We start from the raw sequence: 20,055 nt of genomic DNA, 5'->3' as shown, positions 1-20,055 counted from the left end.
AGCACAACAAAGAGAAACATATATAAGATAATCCTACAGGGACTTATCCTGTCAGATAAGACATCACATATAGGCTCTAGTCTATGTATAGGATTAGAATAACTTATCATAGGATAAAAAATATTATTTGGAATGTTCTACATTGTACAATGTAACTGATAATGATCGGTGGTGGATGAGTTGAGTTCCCTCCCCTGATATGTGAAGTCCTTTGAGTGACTTGAAAGGCGCTATATAAAATAAATCTAATCATATAATTATTATAACTCAATGTAAGTGTATGACCAAAAACATAAAAAAAAGTTCTACAATAACAATAAACAGGCTGCCTTATCAAAGTTTGATTAACAAACTAAGGCGGAAAACATGCTACAATGTCAAAGCCCTCGCTGTATACACCAAGGACTACACCGCGACTGCTCCCCGAAAAGGTGGAAAGAGATGTGGCTGCAGGTTGTCTCACCTCTGGCCTAAAGTGACAAGGCTTCCACTGAGGCAGGAGAGGGCAGAGCTCAGGGTGTGGGCTGACGACCGAGAAGGGACACTGGATGCACAAGGACAAAGATACAGGAAATATGTGATATGACATGTGACACACATTTCTGCTATCTAATTGATGACAGGCAAATGCTACTTAAATAGCATATTATATTGATAGAGAAAAATCCTTACGATTCTCATATTGATTACAACCATAACATCCTGCCAAAGTCTATGCTTCAAACAACATTTTTCATGGCTGCTCATCCTAGACAAACTCTCACTAGTGTAGTGTCTCACTGTAACTACATGTATATGTCACTTGGTTAACACCACTATCCCTAAAACACAGTCCACAATGACACCTATACAGAGTTACAGCAAGGCTAGAAACCAATCATACATCAGCACAGTCTGCTAAGTGCTGAACAGATACTGTAAACCAATGGCTCACGTCAAGCACCCCTAACCTGTCACAAATTAGACCACAGACCCCCCATTTGATTAGATTTTCCCCAGGGACCCCCATCTGATAATATTTTTGCTTTTAGATGTTTGATTACAGAAAGTGTACGAAACTCATAACCGAAATGTTCATACATTCTGCCATTGTGTTACTTATATCAATGGAATTATAGTGAAAATAAATGATTCCCCTTTTTGCTGGGAACCCCCTGAGGACCCCTGGAACCCACTTTGAGAACCTCTGCTGTAAATGTAACCCATGTGTTACGCCTGCGTTGTGTTCTGGTGTGTGTGGTGACATTAACGAGGCAGTACTGGGTCTGGGTCTGGTTCTTTTACTGATCTGTGTGACACATAGCAGAGCAAATGCACAACATTAGGGTGGTGTGCATGAGTGTGGTTTCGCTCCCCTCATGGGCATTCAATAAGACTGTTTGACAAATTAAACAATTATTAGATATTCTAATTAAAAATCGGACAAAACAAAATTCAATTACATAAAAATCTGAATAACACAAATACTATATGACCCATATTTCAGTGCTTTAACAAATGTAAAAATAAAACATGATCACAGCATTATCATTAACCTTCAAATGAGATGCACTAAAACTACATAGGCAACTCTGGTGTTACTATAGCAACCACACCAGCCAGACTCTATAGGAGGGATCAGCTGAGCAGCATTTTGGTAAACAAACCGTGTCACTGGGTGGCAACGCAATGGAACCCTATGGAGCCTGAGCTTTGGGAGGCTTCAGTGTCTGACTCTAGCCGGCTGACTATGTTTACATTTTACAAACTGCGACAGTTCACACAACTTTAACACAACATGCATCAATTACACATCAAACTCTTGAGCTAATTCTGCTCTCACTCAAAATGTCAAAATATAAGCGATGTGATGTACAGTTTTTGAGATATTAACGTTTGTTTGGCACAACTCATACTAGTTAACTGCCGCGGGGTTCCGCATTTCTGGGTGGTACATTTCAGGAGAGCGTTTTGAACAGCCTTTCCTCCTTATTGCCTATGGGAACGCTATGTGACCCTAACTACTGCACGAGTGTATATAGGCTACACAAAGTACAATAGTAGGGTCACGTTATGCCTAAGTTAAACTGAGTGTTAATACCTATAAGGCTATCAGGCCTACAGCCTTTCTTGGCACATTAAATAATACAAAACGTCGGAAGGCTGACAGTATTGCATAATAGTCAGGGATCCACAGGCCCAAAAGCTCAAGAAAATGGGTTGAACCTGACATGGCATGCTATACTTTTTTTTTGTGTTTTATCTATTCATTTGGACATTAAGGTCCACTGAATGAGAGGTCTGCTCTGCCGGAAACCTCGCGAAAAAAAGTTGTGGCCATTTTTGGATATGAAGCCTTTATTTTTTGACCGAAAAATGTGAAAGAGTTTTTTTTCCTCAAAGTCCTCAGTGGGTTGCGTAGGCTGTCAATAAATTCATCCCAGGTACACAGAACATGTGTGTTGACAACACCAAGTTAAGAAATACACTTACAAAACCTTTCCAAATGATTTATAGCCATTTTCTATTACAAAAAAGCACTCGTTTTTTGAATTTTCTCCATTATTTTCATCTTTACTTTGTTAGTAAGCAATTATATCCTGAAATATGACATCAGCCAATGTGTCATTCTTTTCAGCAGATATTATAGTCATTCCACACTAAAGATGATTAAAATCAACCCAAAATCAATGGATCTGTGGTGATTTTATTACCTTTATGCTCGAAATTCCTCGAGACATGTTTTTAGTTTTAACAAAACCCTGTACCCCAAAGACAATACTTGTAACACAAGAAATTCAAAACAACAAAATGATTTTAATCACAAAATGTACACTGCATGACAAGCCAAGAAAACAATTATTGTTATACAGCTTTGGATAGATTGTGACCAGTATCTAGAAAACATTAAATTAAACATTAGCTGAACAAAATTATTGAACACAACACATTAAAAAAAGAAAGAAAAAAGACTGGCAACAAGGTCTATAATATAACAAAATTAACTTTGCAATGAACAAAATAACTCAATCACTGTCACTGTCTTCAAGTGTGAGAAATAACTCAATACTGTCACTGTCTTCAAGTGTGAGTTCAATCCTTGAACATTTGTTGGGGTCCCCAGTGCAGAGACATGCGATGACACACTTGACATTGGCTCTCACACAAGAGCATCCTCGGGCACACATGCTTTTCTTGCAGTGACAGTATTTGGTGTGTTTGAATTCTGCAGGTTTTGCCTCCTTCAGCATCATGGTTGCCATCAGCTTACCACTGACAAGCTCTCTGCCGAAGTCAGTTGCAACAGGGTAGGTTGGTTGAGACATGTGTGCTCGCTTGCATACAGCAAACTGATGCAGGGCCTCGGCGAAGGTGTAACTGGAACAAAGGCATCTTCGGTAGGTGGAAGGCAACGCATGTCTCCTGTGATATTGCCAAAGAGATGGGCTCGCAGTGCATCCAAATTACCACTGAAGTCACTCCTCTCATACAGTGACACCATGTACCGCCTAGCCGCTGTCACAACATCTTCTTTAACATCCAGGCTTTCCCCAGGGTTACCGTATCTGCACAGGGGCAGAAGGTCTTCCAGGTGATCAACGGCAGTTTTGTAGGCGTGCTTTTTTCCTCTTCTGTAGAGATAGCTCACTGTGTCATATCCAGTCAGTAGGTGCTGAGGAGCATGGAGGAAAGATCTGCAGCTTGAACATCATTGTTCACTGCCAGGGCGTTTGCGATTGCATGAGCAGGTAGATATCCATCTTCTTTACCCACAGCTCCTGCAGGCCATCCATTTGTGCAATGTAGTATATGCACATCATGATCACGTCTGTGTCAGTAGCCACCACTACAGCCCGTTTGTGGTGCAGATGTTGTAATGAGTATGCAATGTGGGCAAACATCCTGGTATCTGCCTCCTCATGCTTCTCACAGGATAGTTCTGGAAGCTCAACCTGACAATCTGCTTTTAACAGAACAGTGCGACCAGGGTCACGGAAAATTACATGGATGGCCTGCAGGAGCTGTGGGTAAAGAAGATGCAATCGCAGACGCCCTGGCAGTGAACTATGATGTTCAAGCTGCAGATCTTTCCTCCATGCTCCTCAGCACCTACTGGATTCAAGATTCAAGATTCAAGATTTTTATTGTCACTCCGTAGTACAAGTATCACGTGTGAAATTCTTGTGCTGTAGGCCCCGTTACAACATAGTGCAGTATAACAGTGCAAAAACAGGGCATATAGATGCAAGCAATAACAGTAAACTTTTCCTTTTCTTTTCTAGCATAGACACCTTAAAACATAAATAAACATTCTGTTTGCACAGGTGCAAATAACATAGGCATAATTATCATATGTAATGGTAGCAGCTGCTACATGATTGTTTATTTGTGTGTGTTAAGGAGTCTCGTGGCCTGCGGGAAGAAACTGTCCCTCAGGCGATTTGTTCGTGCTTTTGGGACCCTGTATCTCCTCCCTGAGGGTAACAGGGAGAACAGGCTGTTGTGGGGGTGGTATGTGTCCTTGATGATCTTCAGGGACCTCCTGAGGCACCGCTGATTGTACAGTTCCTGCAGTTCTGGTAGCTCACATCCTGTTACGTGCTGGGCCGCGCGCCTCACTCTTCTTAGTGCCCTGCGGTCCATGGTGGTACAGTTCCCGTCAGCAGGCCAGTCAGTCAGCAGGCTTTCAATGATGCCTCTGTAGAAGTCCCTGAGGATTTTTGGCCTTAGCCCAAATTTCTTCAGGCGTCTGAGTCCGTGTAGTCGCTGTTGGGCCTTTTTGACAACAGTGTCGGTGTGGCTGGCCCATGTCAGGTCCTGGTGGATGTTGACTCCCAGGTACTTGAAGCTGTCCACCTTTTCCACCACTGTGCCATTGATGGTGATTGGGGGGGGTGCGCCCCCCCCCCCCTCCTGTAGTCTACAATGATCTCCTTGGTCTTGGAGACATTTAGAGAGAGGTGGTTGTCCTGGCACCATTGTTCCAGGGCCTCCACCTCCTTTCTGTAGGCCGTCTCGTCGCTCCTGGAGATCAGCCCCACGACTGCTGTGTCGTCTGCAAACTTCACGATGGTGTTCGAGGTTTGAGTCGCCACGCAGTCGTGGGTGTAGAGGTCGTACCAGAAGGGGCTGGAGACGCATCCCTGGGGCACTCCTATGCTGATGGTCAGTGGGGAGGAGGTGAGGTTGCCCACTCTCACCACCTGGCGGCAGTCTGTCAGAAAGTCCAGGATCCAGTCACACATTGCTGTGTTTAGTCCCAGGACCTTGAGCTTGTGCTGTGACACAGTGAGCTATCTCTACAGCTAGCTCTACAGAAGAGGAAAAAAGCACGCCTAAACTGCCGTTGATCACCTGGAAGACCTTCTGCCCCTGTGCAGATACGGTAACCCTGGGGAAAGCCTGGATGTTAAAGAAGATGTTGTGACACCGGCTAGGCGGTACATGGTGTCACTGTATGAGAGGAGTGACTTCAGTGGTAATTTGGATGCACTGCGAGCCCATCTCTTTGGCAATATCAAAGGAGCCATGCGTTGCCTTCCACCTACCGAAGATGCCTTCGTTCCAGTTACACCTTCGCCGAGCCCTGCATCAGTTTGCTGTATGCAAGCGAGCACACATGTCTCAACCAACCTACCCTGTTGCCATTGACTTTGGCAGAGAGCTTGTCAGTGGTAAGCTGATGGCAACCATGATGCTGAAGGAGGCAAAACCTGCAGAATTCAAACACACGAAATACTGTCACTGCAAGAAAAGCATGTGTGCCCGAGGATGCTCTTGTGTGAGAGCCAATGTCAAGTGTGTCATCGCATGTCTCTGCACTGGGGACCCCAACAAATGTTCAAGGATTGAACTCACACTTGAAGACAGTGACAGTGATTGAGTTATTTCTCACACTTGAAGACAGTGACAGTGATTGAGTTATTTCTCACACTTGAAGACAGTGACAGTGATTGAGTTATTTTGTTCATTGCAAAGTTAATTTTGTTATATTATAGACCTTGTTGCCAGTCTTTTTTCTTTCTTTTTTTAATGTGTTGTGTTCAATAATTTTGTTCAGCTAATGTTTAATTTAATGTTTTCTAGATACTGGTCACAATCTATCCAAATTAAGCTGTATAACAATAATTGTTTTTTTGGCTTGTCATCCAGTGTACATTTTGTGATTAAAATCATTTTGTTGTTTTGAATTTCTTGTGTTACAAGTATTGTCTTTGGGGTACAGGGTTTTGTTAAAACTAAAAACATGTCTCGAGGAATTTCGAGCATAAAGGTAATAAAATCACCACAGATCCATTGATTTTGAGTTGATTTTAATCATCTTTAGTGTGGAATGACTATAATATCTGCTGAAAAGAATGACACATTGGCTGGTGTCATATTTCAGGATATAATTGCTTACTTTACTTTGAACAAAGTAAAGATGAAAATAATGGAGAAAATTCAAAAAACGAGTGCTTTTTTGTAATAGAAAATGGCTATAAATCATTTGGAAAGGTTTTGTAAGTGTATTTCTTAACTTGGTGTTGTCAACACACATGTTCTGTGTACCTGGGATGAATTTATTGACAGCCTACGCAACCCACTGAGGACTTTGAGGAAAAAAAAACTCTTTCACATTTTTCGGTCAAAAAATAAAGGCTTCATATACAAAAGTGGCCACAACTTTTTTTCGCGAGGTTTCCGGCAGAGCAGACCTCTCATTCAGTGGACCTTAATGTCCAAATGAATAGATAAAACACAAACAAAAAGTATAGCATGCCATGTCAGGTCCTCTCAAATTTTGGGTGACTGGATCCCTGACTATAACGTTTTTAATTGGCCAACTTTGGTAAGGTTAGCTGCTGAATTTGCGTGATTACTATATAGTCAGTCACTGCTCTCACACACACAACACACACAGAACAATCAAATGAGTAGAGATGCCAGATAACCAGATGGATTTATTAATGGGTCTGATAATATGTCATTAGCGTTACGATAAGTGTATCGTTTAACGATCAGGCTTACAGTAGCAGTATAGTAACGTGATATAGTCCTGACGTCAGGAAAGTTACAGCTAGTAGCTAGTATCAATGTTAGCTGCCTTGTAGGAAGGCCTCATGAGAGTGTAAAACACAAAATGCCAATGACCCTACTGTAAGAAACGAACATTAATGTCTGGCTTCTTGCATTAGATTAGCTGGTTGAACCATCGACAGTATATAAATCAACACATTATGCCATGGACAGTAACATTGCTCAGCATGTTTACCTTGATAAACCATGCAACGCTTAGGGCTAGAAGCTAGCTAACATTAGCTAACATTAACGCTTGCTTGTTAGTTAACAGGAATGCCACGATAAAACATAAAATGAACCCAGACACAAAACACCGACTAACATTAATATCTGGCCTCTTGCGGTTGAGGCATCCACAGTAAATACCATCGACAGTATACACATTAACGCTACGCCATGAACCTGAAGTAACATTGATAGCAACATCCAATCGGAGGTAGCAAGCTAACGTTTACGACTAGTTAGCTAACAATCGCTAACGTTAAAGCTAGCAATTGTAGCGTTAGTGAACAGGAATGCCACGATGAAACATAAAATAAACACTCAAAATACCGACGAACATTAATCGCTGGCCTCTTGCGTTAGCCAGTTGACCCATCGACAGGAAATACCATTGACAGTAAAACACATTGACCTGTGTTCTGTGAGCGAATATAAGAGCTAGCGAATATAAGAAGTTCCGGTGAGATTTTTCAAAAAATTTCAAAGTAAAAGAACGATTCTGCACAATTATAGAGCAGACAGGGGCGATTGAAAAATCATTATTTTCCACATTAAACTAATAAACTAAGCATTTAAATGAAGCTATATAATACAAATGATGTTTATGTATGACAATAACTGTTTCAATAACATTGAGAACGTTCTTCTCATTATCTTAATAGATAAAAGCTGTTCACTGGAGTGCATAGCCTTTACAAATTGGACACTGGACAGGTTTGTGTTCAAAGTGGGAGCTTGCCAAACATATGCACGCGCTCTGATAGACCTCCTCTGTGACATCACACTGTCAGCTAACCTGGGGAGGGGTAAAAACAACCATGCCAGGCCGTCAAACCCACCCAGAGCCCAGAGGTCACTCATATTGTCATTTCTGGAGTAATATTGAACACTGTACACCCCTAGTGGCAGCACAAACGATGTATGCACGCGCTCTAATAGACCTCCTCTGTGACATCACACTGTCAGCTAACCTGGGGAGGGGTAAAAACAACCATGCCAGGCCGTCAAACCCACCCAGAGCCCAGAGGTCACTCATATTGTCATTTCTGGAGTAATATTGAACACTGTACACCCCTAGTGGCAGCACAAACGATGTATGCACGCGCTCTAATAGACCTCCTCTGTGACATCACACTGTCAGCTAACCTGGGGAGGGGTAAAAACAACCATGCCAGGCCGTCAAACCCACCCAGAGCCCAGAGGTCATATTGTCATTTCTGGAGTAATATTGAACACTGTACACCCCTAGTGGCAGCACAAACGATGTATGCACGCGCTCTAATAGACCTCCTCTGTGACATCACACTGTCAGCTAACCTGGGGAGGGGTAAAAACAACCATGCCAGGCCGTCAAACCCACCCAGAGCCCAGGGGTCACTCATATTGTCATTTCTGGAGTAATATTGAACACTGTACACCCCTAGTGGCAGCACAAACGATGTATGCACGCGCTCTAATAGACCTCCTCTGTGACATCACACTGTCAGCTAACCTGGGGAGGGGTAAAAACAACCATGCCAGGCCGTCAAACCCACCCAGAGCCCAGAGGTCACTCATATTGTCATTTCTGGAGTAATATTGAACACTGTACACCCCGAGTGGCAGCACAAACGATGTATGCACGCGCTCTAATAGACCTCCTCTGTGACATCACACTGTCAGCTAACCTGGGGAGGGGTAAAAACAACCATGCCAGGCCGTCAAACCCACCCAGAGCCCAGAGGTCATATTGTCATTTCTGGAGTAATATTGAACACTGTACACCCCTAGTGGCAGCACAAACGATGTATGCACGCGCTCTAATAGACCTCCTCTGTGACATCACACTGTCAGCTAACCTGGGGAGGGGTAAAAACAACCATGCCAGGCCGTCAAACCCACCCAGAGCCCAGAGGTCACTCATATTGTCATTTCTGGAGTAATATTGAACACTGTACACCCCTAGTGGCAGCACAAACGATGTATGCACGCGCTCTAATAGACCTCCTCTGTGACATCACACTGTCAGCTAACCTGGGGAGGGGTAAAAACAACCATGCGAGGCCGTCAAACCCACCCAGAGCCCAGAGGTCACTCATATTGTCATTTCTGGAGTAATATTGAACACTGTACACCCCTAGTGGCAGCACAAACGATGTATGCACGCGCTCTAATAGACCTCCTCTGTGACATCACACTGTCAGCTAACCTGGGGAGGGGTAAAAACAACCATGCCAGGCCGTCAAACCCACCCAGAGCCCAGAGGTCACTCATATTGTCATTTCTGGAGTAATATTGAACACTGTACACCCCTAGTGGCAGCACAAACGATGTATGCACGCGCTCTAATAGACCTCCTCTGTGACATCACACTGTCAGCTAACCTGGGGAGGGGTAAAAACAACCATGCCAGGCCGTCAAACCCACCCAGAGCCCAGAGGTCATATTGTCATTTCTGGAGTAATATTGAACACTGTACACCCCTAGTGGCAGCACAAACGATGTATGCACGCGCTCTGATAGACCTCCTCTGTGACATCACACTGTCAGCTAACCTGGGGAGGGGTAAAAACAACCATGCCAGGCCGTCAAACCCACCCAGAGCCCAGAGGTCATATTGTCATTTCTGGAGTAATATTGAACACTGTACACCCCTAGTGGCAGCACAAACGATGTATGCACGCGCTCTGATAGACCTCCTCTGTGACATCACACTGTCAGCTAACCTGGGGAGGGGTAAAAAAAACCATGCCAGGCCGTCAAACTCACCCAGAGCCCAGAGGTCACTCATCTTGTCATTTCTGGAGTAATATTGAACACTGTACACCCCTAGTGGCAGCACAAACGATGTATGCACGCGCTCTGATAGACCTCCTCTTCACTGATAGACCAGTGAAATAAACCTTGTCTCAAATGTGAGAATGTAGAGCGCCCAAACACAATGTATGCTGTGCTAAAATGGAAGGATGAGGAAACCAATGGGTTATAGCACCAAAGTGATTTGCAATACCTCAAAATGAAGATGTACATCTCTGGGTTCACCAGAAAAAGGGGTCTTGCACTTGTGGACAGTTAAGTGCTTTTAAAAGGAAATATACATTTTGATTTATGTCCTCTGTCTTTTATGTGATGTGTATATTTAGTCCATGGGCCAAACACCAAAATTTCACATATCGGTACCACTCAAGTGGGCAAATTCTAATCATGATTTCTGAACATGTATATATCCATAGATGATATTTTAGTATGATAGCCTTTCCAGAATGGTAGCTTTCTCACGGTTATCAGCTCATGAAGTTAGCCAGCCCCTACAATAATTTGGATTCTAGGTGCCGATGCATATCCTATTCTAGGCTCTTTTTAGGACCTTTACTCATGTTTGATGAGAATATCTTTGATATAATTCTAAAGGGTAGCTTCCTAGCTTTCATTTAAGCTCAGTTTTGTGTCTCTCTGACAAATACAGAGGTCACAGGAGCTCCTCAAACTGTCAGTGACATTCGTTTTTCCACAATTTTCGTCTAAACTATAGTTTTATTTCAGCACTGTGGCATCTAGGAACATCAGAGATACAAACAACAAACACTGGAATACTCACAGGACTATAAGGATTCAGAAAAGGTATCATGTGCCCATACTATCCCATCGTGAGGGTTGAATGTGGCCCTTAAGGTAGAAGAATGACTTCTCAAGGGAAATGAGCCAGAGCCCTAAATTTAACAAATCGGTACCAGCCAGGTGGGCAAATTTTACTTGTGATTTTTTAAAATTCATATACATCCCTAGATTATGTTTTTATATGATAGACCTTGATGACTGGTAGCTTATTAGTGCTTATGGCCTCTTAAATTATGGACTGATGTCGTTCAAAACTAGGAAAGTGCCCTCCCTGGAAATCATCTTTCTTTCATTATCCGTTGCCTAGGGTGTGTCTGGACTACTGTTAATATTACATAGATATAGGCAAACTATCCTATGATATTGTACATACTATACTAGATATACTATGCTTGTCTACTAAAGTGGCACATTTCTCAGTCAAAAACAGAGTAAATTGACACGTTTCTCACTCAAAAATAGTTTTATTTGTGTTACATTATATGAACAGCCACATTCAAAATGTTTCCAGTCTTTCAGGACAATATTAGGACAATCTACCCTTCCTGAGACACCATGCCACCCACGAGGGCAACACCATCATCGTCATTCACATCTGAGTGTGCTGGTTGGCACATTTTTGTAGTTTGCACAGGTTTGTGCACTTCAGACCATTATTGAGACCTGTGCACTCTGGTGGTTTGCACGACCTCACACACTTGCAGGAGAGCAACTGCAAAACGGTCTGGTGCTGGGGAACCGCACATCCACTGGATTTCAAGCTGCCCCTCATCGTCTGTGGTCCACCCATGGTCCTTGGGGCTTGGTACAGATGGCTGGGTTTGAAGAGACCGTCTAGAGATTGCAGTCTGATCTTTTGCATGAATGGAATGCATTAATAGCCAATCCTCAAATGGTGGAAGCTGGCTGGACTCGACCTCCCCACGTCTGGTGCAGAAAAGTTGGTATCGGAGGAGGTTGACATCTGTAATGTGTGTAGAGGGTACATATACGTAATACATGTGGCACATGATTTCCAGCAGCTTCTTGAAGAGCTCATTAGAGACATCCCAAGCACGGCCGAGCTCAAGGAAGGCTTCTTGATGTGACCAGGTCTAAATAACTGACAACGCCACCTAGGGAGTTTCACCCAAGGAAATACCAGGGCTTTAATGCCCACAGATAAACCATACAGATTCGTTTACAATGGTGAAAGACCAATGAGAGGAGCAGAGACGTGGTTTCCAGGTATAAAAGTATATTATTTATTAGAAAAAGCTCAGACTAATTGCAAATTGCCAAATTATTAAGATTTATTCAAATAGTGCTAAAAACAGCTAAATTGCAAAAACAGGGAAATGCACCTTTAAAATGTCAAAGCTATTAAGGGGGAAGGGTAAAAGCAAAGGGCACTGGAACTGAAGTGAGAGGGATTGACTGGGTTAAGGGTAAAATATGAGAAAGCTTAAGAGTAAAAGTACCTACCACACCAAGCGTGTACAATATCACACACACACACACACTTAAAGTGCTTGGTGCATAAGGTGCTTAAACAAGACACACTGCAAAGGCACACTCACACGCATGCAATATGAAAGGAAGAGGCAGGTAGGGAGGGCCCGTAGCTCACACCAGTCTAATCCCCCCCCACTCCAGTGGCCAGGCCTATGCGGGGCACAAAGAGGGAAATATTAGTTCTGGACAGTTACAACAACAATTCAATCTTTTACTAAATTACGGTACACTTATACAGCAGTAGAAGGGCAGAACAGCTAGAACAGCAGCTTAGGTTCTGTATAAAAAGAAAAGGCACAATTAGCCACAGACAAACAGAATGACATGTGACATGCTTTTAGCCCATTATTAGACTCACCAGCAGCAGTTAGCATTGGCATACGAACAGCTCCTGCTACCCAGACCCAGGACAGATACACAGTAGTCTGTTTAAGGAATGAAACAAACTCCATAAACACAAGGAGACATGCAATGTGCATCAATCAAACATAATTCTCACTACATACCTTCCTCCAATGGAGGTTTGGAGGGGAAGACACCAGAGAGAGAAGCCAGCCTTAGCCTACACTCTGTTAGGCAGGCTATTTATAGGGGCTGGCCAATTAAGGGGCAGGCCAATTGAGGTAGCCGGAAACACCTGGTGTGTGGAGATTAGTGGGCGGGACCCATAGGTATAGGTCACCCTGCCACATTGATATGTCCTGTCTGTTCAGGGTGCCCACTTTTCCGTGTCCTGCAAATACGCTGACAGTGTTGCAGCCAGTGAACGTGTGCATGCCAATCAAGGCGCCAGCAATACTATTGCCGCGTGATTTGCATAGTTTGGTGATGTCCTGGAACATTGTCTTGTTCTGTGTTCCACATTTTTGGTACATTGGGCATTGGATGTCCTTGCTCCAACCCAGAGTCAGTAGCAGGACATCTGTGTCTGCCATGATGATCACTGCCTTGAAGCCAGACTCTGCTACATGGAGAGCATGCATTAGCATGCAGGTGTCAGCTTCTTCCTGAGAGGATTTGAGCTGTGTTACCTCCTCCCATTGGTTCCTGTTGATTTTGAAGCAGACTACTTCACAGGTAACATATACAGTAAGGCCTTGTCTTGTAGTTTATATCTGTGTTTGGGTCCTTTCCATTCCTCAAACAAGAATTTGATCAGACTGACTTTGCTGGCAGCGCTGTAGAGCAGTTTCCTCCACTGCTGGATGTTGTGGCTGGAATCATGCAGGTTAGCTACATCTGGCGGGGCAACAGTTGCAGTTGACAAGCTGACAAACTCATATTGATCTGGACTGAGTGGATTCACAAAGGAGTTTCCCATGATATCAACAATGGACTGTACTTTAAGGACCATAGGTGGACCACAGATGATGAGGGGCAGCTTGAAATCCAGTGGATGCACGGTTCCCCAGCACCAGGTGCCGTCTTGCAGTTGCTCTCCTGCAAGTGTGTGGGGTCGTGCAAACCACCAGAGTGCACATGTCTCAATAACGGTCTGAAATGCACAAACATGTGCAAACTACAAACATGTGCCAACCAAGACAGTGAAGAAGAGCTTGCTGCACAGCTGGTAGACTCAGATGTGAATGACGATGATGGTGTTGCCCTCGTGGATGACATGGTCTCAGGAAGGGTAGATTGTCCTAATATTGTGTTGAAAGACTGGAAACATTTTGAATGTAGCTGTACATATACCGTAACACAAATAAAACAATTTCTGACTGAAAAGCGTGCCAATTTACCCTCTTTTTGACTGGGAAATGTGCCAATTTAGTAGACAATTAAGTATAGGATATATATCTATCTAGTATAGTATAGTATGGTATGGTATGTATAGTATCATAGGATAGCATGCCTATATCTAGACATGTAATATTAACAGTTAGTAGTCCAGACACGCCAGGGAGAGGATATAATGAAAGAAAGATGATTTCCCATAATTCCCATAAGTCCATAATTTAAGAGGGGTGGTTAAGCACTAATAAGCTACCATGGTCATAGGAATTTAAAAAAATCACAAGTAGAATTTCTCCACCCGGATGGTACCGATATCTTACATTTTGGGTTCTGGCCCATTTCCCTCAAGAAGGCATTCTTCTACCAAATTCAAAGGGCAAAATTCACCCCTCACGATGGGATAGTATGGGTTCATTATACCTTTTCTGAATCCTTATAGTCCTATGAGTATTCCAGTGTTTGTTGTTTGTGTCTCTGATGTTCCTAGATGCCACAGTGCTGAAATAAAGACTATAATTTAGGTGAAAACTGTGGAAAAATGAATGTCACTGACACTTTGAAGAGCCCATGTGAGCTCTTTATTTGTCAGACAGACACACAACTGAGCTCAAATGAAAGCTAAGAAGCTACCCTTTACAATGTTGTCAAACATGTTATCATAGAACATGGTTAAAGGTCCTGAGCCTAAAATAGGTTATGGATCAGCACCTAGAATCGAATTTATTGTAGGGGTTTGCTAACTTCATGAGCCGATAACTGTGACAAAGCTGCCATTCTGCAAAGGCTATCATACTAAAATATCATCTATGGATATATACCTGTTCAAAAATCATGATTAGAATTTGTCCACTTGAGTGGTACCGATATGTGCAATTTTTGTGTTTGAATAAGAAAATGTCCAATAAATATGAAAAGCTACTCCTGTGGAAAGGCTATCATATATTAATTTACTTATATTGAGCCTATAAACAATTTAGTATAGGTAAAGTTTTGCCCACCCATATGGTACCGATATCTGGTCTGGCCCATGGACTAATTAATGTTATATGTGTTTTAAAGTCGCACTTATAGCCACACATTGCGGGGGGGGGAAGCAGCGGGGTTATTTAATTGTTCCTGAGGATGCTGCGCATGTGTGCCGGATAGCCGGGTCTTCCTATACGTTTGCAGTGAAGTGATGACGTTTGCAGTGCAATCTGATTAGTGTGCCCTTGTGGGGTGAGATTTGTGGTGTGAGTTGCAGTGCTCATTTGCAGTGCCCTAAACTGGAGGGGTGGATTTGCTGTGGTTTTGCTGTGGTTTTGGCAATTAGCCCATACACGGGAGTAGCATATACGGCCTATGTTGCTGGCATTCAAAAGGGGGGGGTTTAGAACGCAGACTGTGTCCCTTACCTGTGTGTAAGGCTGATGGTGCCTTAAATTATTAATAAAGATTGTTATATTTTGATAACCCATTGGTTTCCTCATCCTTCCATTTTAGCACAGCATACATTGTGTTTGGGCGCTCTACATTCTCACAAATAAAACAATTTCTGACTGAAAAGCGTGCCAATTTACCCTCTTTTTGACTGGGAAATGTGCCAATTTGTTATATTTTGATAACCCATTGGTTTCCTCATCCTTCCATTTTAGCACAGCATACATTGTGTTTGGGCGCTCTACATTCTCACAAATAAAACAATTTCTGACTGAAAAGCGTGCCAATTTAGACCATTTGAGACAAGGTTTATTTCACTGGTCTATCAGTGAAGAGGAGGTCTATCAGAGCGCGTGCATACATCGTTTGTGCTGCCACTAGGGGTGTACAGTGTTCAATATTAGTCCAGAATGACAAGATGAGTGACCTCTGGGCTCTGGGTGAGTTTGACGGCCTGGCATGGTTTTTTTTACCCCTCCCCAGGTTAGCTGACAGTGTGATGTCACAGAGGAGGTCTATCAGAGCGCGTGCATACATCGTTTGTGCTGCCACTAGGGGTGTACAGTGTTCAATATTAGTCCAGAAATGACAAGATGAGTGACCTCTGGGCTCTGGGTGGGTTTGACGGCCTGGCATGTTTTTTTTTACCCCTCTCCAGGTTAGCTGACAGTGTGATGTCACAGAGGAGGTCTATCAGAGCGCGTGCATACATCGTTTGTGCTGCCACTTCCGACACAGGGGTGTACAGTGTCCAATTTGTAAAGGCTAGCACTCCAGTGAACAGGTTTTAGCCATTTACATACTGAGAAGAGCGTTCTCAATGTTATTAAAACAGTTGGTGTTAAACAGAAACATAATGTGTATTGTATACCTTCGTTTAGATGCTTTGTTTATTGTTTTAATCTGCCAACTAACCATTTTTCTATGCCTTTTAAAAACATGATTACGCCGCTTTTACTCTGAAGGTAACCGGAAGTCTTATATTCGCTAGCTCCGCAACCCGGAAGTAAACCGGAAGTCTTATATTCGTTCTTGTGAGACTGACTTTGTTAGCGCTTGCCTCCCTCTAGTGGCAAAAAGAAGTATGACCATGTTGAGGAGGGTGAAAATGGCACCACCATGACAACTGATTGGAGCCTTTTCACTCTCTTTGGTTTCAGCTGTGCCTCCCATCGGCTGCCTGTCAAGTGCTTTAAACAGACTAGACTCCTGGGATCCTGTTGCAGATGGAATCAAATTAGTGGGTGGGTATATCTCTGGCCAGCTTTATGTGTTTTCTGTGTATTTTTCTTCATCACTGTGATGCTAGCAGTGTTGGGCAAGTTACTTTCAAAATGTAATATACTACATATTACTAGTTACTTTCATTTAAAAGTAATACGTTACTTTACAATATTACTGTCTGTGTAGAGTAACTCGTTACTTATTCCACTACTTTTGCATTAGGCTACTTTTACGAAAACTACAGCAGCAGCAGAATGACAACGATGCCCCGGAACTATATAATTATAATATAATCTATATTCAAGAGGGTGTTCAAGAAATTTGAGAGCATTATTTATCAATTTCACGTTCATATTTTCGACCCTTGGACTCAAAAAGCCCCTGCGTGTGCTCAGATTTACTCTGCTTGTCCTCAAACTATACGCTCGCGCTCAAAACTTTCCGCTCGCGCTCAAAACTTTTCTTTATGGACAGATTTCATGCACTCACATTCAAATATCATGTCCTCGGACTTCGATTTTGTCTGCTTGGGCTCTCAGTCTGTGCTCCCATTCAAATTGAGTGTGCTCTCTCTTGGAATTTCTCCTCTTGGATTTTCTCTTTGCTCTTGGATTTAGAGCGCAACATCAGTATCAAAAAGATAAACCAATAGAAAGCCAGTATAATGTTGACCAATCAAATATCCCTGGGTGGTTTCTGGGTGCATTTGTTTTAGTTTTAGGCTGTCCCGTGTGGGCGGTTTTCTAAACTCCAGTAGGTGGCGGTAATGCACATACATATGTTTGCCAACCGCCATCAAACTCCAAAAAAGAAGAAGAAGAAGAAGAAAGGTCTTTTCAAAACAGCTCGTCAGCAGGTATCGTTACATTAAGTTTATTAGTCACGTTATTAGTGTTTAGACATTTGGTAGATGTGGTTTTTAATCGCTATAGTATGACTAGCTATATAGCCTGGTTGAAACAGGACACCTGGTTTAACGCTATCAGGTTATCAATGTGTTAGCTCCGTTCTATGAACGAATATAAGACTTCCGGTTTACTTCCGGGTTGCGGAGCTAGCGAATATAAGACTTCCGGTTACCTTCAGAGTAAAAGCGGCGTAATCATGTTTTTAAAAGGCATAGAAAAATGGTTAGTTGGCAGATTAAAACAATAAACAAAGCATCTAAACGAAGGTATACAATACACATTATGTTTCTGTTTAACACCAACTGTTTTAATAACATTGAGAACGCTCTTCTCAGTATGTAAATGGCTAAAACCTGTTCACTGGAGTGCTAGCCTTTACAAATTGGACACTGTACACCCCTGTGTCGGAAGTGGCAGCACAAACGATGTATGCACGCGCTCTGATAGACCTCCTCTGTGACATCACACTGTCAGCTAACCTGGAGAGGGGTAAAAAAAAACATGCCAGGCCGTCAAACCCACCCAGAGCCCAGAGGTCACTCATCTTGTCATTTCTGGACTAATATTGAACACTGTACACCCCTAGTGGCAGCACAAACGATGTATGCACGCGCTCTGATAGACCTCCTCTGTGACATCACACTGTCAGCTAACCTGGGGAGGGGTAAAAAAAACCATGCCAGGCCGTCAAACTCACCCAGAGCCCAGAGGTCACTCATCTTGTCATTCTGGACTAATATTGAACACTGTACACCCCTAGTGGCAGCACAAACGATGTATGCACGCGCTCTGATAGACCTCCTCTTCACTGATAGACCAGTGAAATAAACCTTGTCTCAAATGGTCTAAATTGGCACGCTTTTCAGTCAGAAATTGTTTTATTTGTGAGAATGTAGAGCGCCCAAACACAATGTATGCTGTGCTAAAATGGAAGGATGAGGAAACCAATGGGTTATCAAAATATAACAAATTGGCACATTTCCCAGTCAAAAAGAGGGTAAATTGGCACGCTTTTCAGTCAGAAATTGTTTTATTTGTGAGAATGTAGAGCGCCCAAACACAATGTATGCTGTGCTAAAATGGAAGGATGAGGAAACCAATGGGTTATCAAAATATAACAATCTTTATTAATAATTTAAGGCACCATCAGCCTTACACACAGGTAAGGGACACAGTCTGCGTTCTAAACCCCCCCCTTTTGAATGCCAGCAACATAGGCCGTATATGCTACTCCCGTGTATGGGCTAATTGCCAAAACCACAGCAAAACCACAGCAAATCCACCCCTCCAGTTTAGGGCACTGCAAATGAGCACTGCAACTCACACCACAAATCTCACCCCACAAGGGCACACTAATCAGATTGCACTGCAAACGTCATCACTTCACTGCAAACGTATAGGAAGACCCGGCTATCCGGCACACATGCGCAGCATCCTCAGGAACAATTAAATAACCCCGCTGCTTCCCCCCCCCGCAATGTGTGGCTATAAGTGCGACTTTAAAACACATATAACATTAATTAGTCCATGGGCCAGACCAGATATCGGTACCATATGGGTGGGCAAAACTTTACCTATACTAAATTGTTTATAGGCTCAATATAAGTAAATTAATATATGATAGCCTTTCCACAGGAGTAGCTTTTCATATTTATTGGACATTTTCTTATTCAAACACAAAAATTGCACATATCGGTACCACTCAAGTGGACAAATTCTAATCATGATTTTTGAACAGGTATATATCCATAGATGATATTTTAGTATGATAGCCTTTGCAGAATGGCAGCTTTGTCACAGTTATCGGCTCATGAAGTTAGCAAACCCCTACAATAAATTCGATTCTAGGTGCTGATCCATAACCTATTTTAGGCTCAGGACCTTTAACCATGTTCTATGATAACATGTTTGACAACATTGTAAAGGGTAGCTTCTTAGCTTTCATTTGAGCTCAGTTGTGTGTCTGTCTGACAAATAAAGAGCTCACATGGGCTCTTCAAAGTGTCAGTGACATTCATTTTTCCACAGTTTTCACCTAAATTATAGTCTTTATTTCAGCACTGTGGCATCTAGGAACATCAGAGACACAAACAACAAACACTGGAATACTCATAGGACTATAAGGATTCAGAAAAGGTATAATGAACCCATACTATCCCATCGTGAGGGGTGAATTTTGCCCTTTGAATTTGGTAGAAGAATGCCTTCTTGAGGGAAATGGGCCAGAACCCAAAATGTAAGATATCGGTACCATCCGGGTGGAGAAATTCTACTTGTGATTTTTTTAAATTCCTATGACCATGGTAGCTTATTAGTGCTTAACCACCCCTCTTAAATTATGGACTTATGGGAATTATGGGAAATCATCTTTCTTTCATTATATCCTCTCCCTGGCGTGTCTGGACTACTAACT

This window comes from Poromitra crassiceps (assembly GCF_964638095.1).
Source record: "Poromitra crassiceps genome assembly, chromosome: 5".
Lineage (NCBI taxonomy): Eukaryota > Metazoa > Chordata > Actinopteri > Beryciformes > Melamphaidae > Poromitra > Poromitra crassiceps.
This window is presented reverse-complemented; position numbering follows the sequence as displayed.